At 46.0% G+C, this 4,985-nt stretch overlaps 1 pseudogene; it reads right to left on the bottom strand.

Moving 5' to 3' along the window:
* Positions 1-273: 273 nt before the first annotated feature.
* LOC119290316 lies at positions 274-412 on the bottom strand (annotated as a pseudogene).
* Between the last annotated feature and the right edge of the window lie 4,573 nt (positions 413-4,985).

The raw sequence follows: 4,985 nt of genomic DNA, 5'->3' as shown, positions 1-4,985 counted from the left end.
ACACTTCTATGATAGCACATGTATGACTATCTTGATTCTGTCATAAGTTTGTCATGAATGTACATGCATGACAAAAAAACGCGACCTACCGTGACAAAAACGTATCATCACGGAAGTGTATTTTTTTGTAGTGAAAGCTTTTATTTGGTCAAGTAGTCTAATCACCCCCCCCCCTCTAGACATACTTCCGATCCTACACACTGTTCCTTGCAGCCATGTTGGCCGAAGATTTGAAGCCTCCTGCTCCAGAACCATGGAAGAGCTCGACCAGCTGATCGAAGTTCGCCACCATTGTGAACAACTCATCAATGGAGACGGACTCGATGCGGACGTCTAGGGCTGATATGATTGGCTGATAGTCCACATCTAGCCCCACAATGATGAAGGAGAGCAGCTCCTCTTCTCCGATGGGCCTCCCTGTTGCTGCAAGTTCATCTGAAAGCAATCTCATAGAACCAAAATAAGTAGCAGTAGATTGGGAACCTTTGTGGGCACTGGTCAGAGAGATTCTGATGTTGTTTGTGCGTGATTTGGATTGAGCAGCAAACATGGTGGAGAGGGTTGTCCAGATTGCACGGGATATCTCCATCGAGGCAACTTGCACGAGGATTTCTTTGGAGAGGTTCCTCAGCAGATAGGCTACAATCCGCTGGTCTTGGATCAACCAAGTGGTGTAGGCAGGATTCAGAATGATCTGTTCCTTTCCTTCAGAATTTTTTGCTGTAATTGTCTTGGAGGGCTCGGAAATAGTTTCATCAAGGTACCCATACAGGTCGGCTCCCATAATTTGAGGGCGAGCCTGGGCACACCATAGGACATAGTTGGTGTGGCTTAAAGGTTCAGAGGTATTGTTGTTTAGGCCAAAGAAAGAAGCCGAGCTGGAGGAGGAAGACATGGTTGCCGCTTGGTTTTGATCTGGAGGAGGTTTTGATGGCGGCTAGGTTTAATCTGATAGAGAGCTAGATGTGGAGGAAGAAGAAGGCTCTGACTACCATGTAAGTTTTGGTAAAGCGTCTCAACTCCCGTAACATGGGAGCCCATAGTTCATATATTAATTGAGTGAGAGGGATCTCGTAGTCGTTTACATGGTGCGGTTGAGGATCTCCAACCGCGGAGAAAGATTACAGGAGGAGAAGAAGAGATAGAAAGATAAAGGACAGCTCTCCTATCCTATGCGTGAAGCATAAGGCTACCATGCCTAGCCTGTTACAATATTTCTCACAATGGAGACTGCAGAAGGAGGAAGACAAGGTCTTGGACGCCCACCACCGCCGCCGTAGGATATGTTTAGGGGTGGGTCTTTTCTTTTGTTCTAAATGTTCGAAAGTTAAATCTGCCATGTTTGGATGAAATCCGTCATGTTTGTACGAAATCCGGGCGTGTTTGCATAAATTTTATCCGGTTTGTTGAAAAATAGTTTGAAATGTATGCATGCACCTACAGGAAGCGGTGCTTCATAATTTTTTGCCTTTTGGTGGACGCCCTCAAGGTTTGCCACTCTGGCCTATATGATCGTTTAAGCATCTCCAACCAGACTCCTCATTTTGCCTCGACACGTCCAAGCGAACAGCTTAGACATGAGAGAGAAATGGAAAAGCCACCCAACCGGACCCATCAAATTGTCCCTAGCCCATATATGGGGAGGATATGATGGCGCTTGGGCGTGTCCGGGCAGTCCACCGCATTGGATTTGGACCACGCCCGGCCACTTTCTCTTTTTGTTTATTCTTTTTTCTTTATCACTTTTCATTCCGTCCATCATGTGCATGTGACCGGACATGTTGTGTGTATGGTTGCATGCACACACAAATGAGGGCTTGGAGCGGACATGTTGGGATAGCATCTAGACGTGTACGTAGACATATAGAGGGTTGGATTTGCTTAGTCTGTTTGTAGATGCTCTTAGATGGTGGTTCCACAATATGTCTGTGTGATTTTTCTACAACTTCATGGAGTCGTCCTCGTCAGACGAGGAGGATGAATATGATGATGAAACGACAATGATGCAGGTGGTCGTACCAAACACGGAGTATGCAGACATCGAGTGTTGAATCGAAAGAGGGCATGTGGGACTGATGGACAACTACTTTGCCCCCGATGCCATATTCACTGACAATTTTCATAGACGCTTTCGTATGCGGGGATTTTTTTTTGAATGCCTCTACAATGGCGTTTGGGACGGTGATGACTAATTCATCTTGAAGAAGGATGTCGTTAATTTTTTTTGGATTCTCTAGATAAAATAAGTGCACGACTGCATTGAGGATGCTCGTCTATGGCATGACTACAGATTCGTGGGACGAGTACCTTCGGGTGTCTGAAAACATATGCAAAGTTGTATTGGTGTGGTTTTCTACTGGGGTGATCGAGGTGTTTGGACCGCAGTACTTGAGAGAACCAACTACCGCAGACAATGAAAGGTTCATGGCACTCTCTGAAGCTAGAGGGTGACCAGGTATGCTCAGATCCCTTGATTGCATGTACTGGAGATGGAAAAACTGCCCATATGCTCTAGAAGGGCAATATCATGGCCATGTTAAGAAGCCCAGCAGTATTTTTGAAGCAGTTGCATCACAATACCCCTGGATTTGACATGTTTTCTTTGGCATTCCTGGGTCTCAGAATGACATCAACTTGATGTAGTGGTCTCCATTGTTTGCTAGGTTGACTCGAGGACAAGCTCTTCTGTGCAACTATAGCATCAATGGTCATGACTACAACATGTGCTACTATCTGGTCGATTGTATCTATCCTCTGCGGGCGGCCTTCGTCAAGACCATCACTGAGCTAGTTGGCCAGAAAAGAGTCCACTTTGCCCAAAGACAATGAGATAGAAATGATGTGGAGAGGGCATTAGGAGTGCTTCAAGCCCGTTTTGCAGTTGTTCGAGGACCTGCAAAAATATGTGATCCAGAGAACTTGTGGGAGGTGATGACAACTTGTGTGATCATGCACAACATGATTGTAAAGGAGCTGCCAGAGGTCTGGAATTTGAGAACATGGGTGATCTTATACAACTCCCAACTCAAAATCCAGCCACATTTGGGGGGTTTGTCCAAATATATCAACAGATTTGACATCGAAGAAGTCGTGAGCAGTTTAAGTATGTTCTGATTGAGCATCTGAGGGCGATGAAATGGGACAATTAGAGCATAAGTTGAATTCAAGTTTGACTATTTTTATTTAAAAACTTAATGTTTGGATTGTAATATTTGAATTTAAACCAGTGTTGCGTTTGAATATTTTTACTACACGAAGAATTATGTTTATCTATAGTTATTTTGGAGAGGTGCGTACTTTGGCAAAAAAAAAAACAGGGACGAAAGTTTGATAGACATGGTTGGATAAGCGGCTCTCGTATCTATCCGTGTACGCGAACGAGTCAAGATGAATCCATGCTGCGGGAGAGCGTTTTCGTCCGCAGCGTTTTGTCGTGGGCGCCGGATGGGGAGGAGATATTCGCGTCCTAAAGAAAGGCTGGTTCCCGGATAAGAAATGGCGTGCATGAATCCCAAGTAGAGGACAAAATTTAGCTTGCAAAGGATCTAGAAACCAGCGATCTCGAATATCCCGTGACAAAAGTGCTCCACCCACACCGTGCATATCCATACGATGCACAACCATAGATGCATATGACTTCTTAGCTGCCCAATTAGCTGGTCATTTTCTCAATAATAATAATAAAAATTAGCTAGTCATTATATAATTCCGCCCGAGTACCCACTCCAACTAATATGGAAAGAGACGTCGGCCCTAATTTTACTCGTGTCGCTTTTGTCAAATCAATCATATGCATGTCATAATCATATGCATGTATGCAGTCTAAAACAGAAACACTAGATGCTTTATATACGAGGTATTAGTATTGCCATGATCGATCCAGCAGTCAGTGTACTCAGCATGGCGTAGACGCATCAACCGCCGTTCTTTCACTCTATACTTCGCCGGGCCACCACACTCTCTGCTACAGGTCGATATATCCCGCGTTTGCCATGTCGAATCCGGCAATAGCCGGGGCCTCCTCGTACGTACTCCCGGCACGTCGCCGGCAGGCGGGCAGTCGTCTCCCTGCGGCATCGCGGTCGCTGTTCGTGTCCAAGTCTGGCTCGCACCATCACCGAGCAAACCCTCTTCGCCTCGCCTCCGTCCATGATGCCGGGCACCCTTCCGCCGAAGCACGCCGGGGAGAATTCTTCCCACTCGGCCATTATCCCACTCCTCCCCTCTACCTGATGTACGCGAGGACCCGGATAACTGTTCCTTCCTGTTTAGGTAATTAAATGCTTGCTTGAACAAATTTCCTTTTCAGATTTAATTACTATATCACTTAATTTTACCCGGTGATTTTTATTTTCTGTTTGTTAGATTGATTTACCTTTTTTTCTTGCTCATGTCGTGTGTGTCCACACTTGCATGTGTATCCAACCGTGCGCGACTGCACTTGTAGCCCCCGTCCCCCTTCGTTGTACGCCACTGCATGTCCGTCAACCTCGTGCAACTACAATTACACCTTGCGCACCCCGTCGAAACCATAATTGTGCAGTGGGAGTACCGAAGTTACTACCGAAGTTACTCCCACTTGCGCACCGAAGTTACACCTTGCATTGGGACATGTGAGCTCACTCTTTCACCTTTTTCTTATCTCCCTCCTCCATATAGGTAAAAGTATCGGGCTTATAGTTCATTATTGTACTTGCTATGAGAATTTGAGAGAAATTGTCTAGCTAGCCTAGCCTGGCTGTAGCATGTTTGGTGTGTATCGACGGCCTGGGCGGCTATTAATAGCCATAAATAAATGTTGGCTCATGACCCCACCGCACAGTGCGCAATGAAGAGTACAATTAACATCCAGGCGTGAGCCAGGTGATCGAATCCTTGCGCCTGGGCCAGGCTAACAAACGTGCCTGGTGCTCTAGGTAGGCTAATGATCATGCAAGATACTTCAAGCCAGTGGCGGAGCTAGACAAGATGTTCGGGGGAGGCGA

Source organism: Triticum dicoccoides, chromosome 4A, assembly GCF_002162155.2.
Source record: "Triticum dicoccoides isolate Atlit2015 ecotype Zavitan chromosome 4A, WEW_v2.0, whole genome shotgun sequence".
Classification (NCBI taxonomy): Eukaryota; Viridiplantae; Streptophyta; class Magnoliopsida; order Poales; family Poaceae; genus Triticum; species Triticum dicoccoides.
This window is presented reverse-complemented; position numbering and strand designations above follow the sequence as displayed.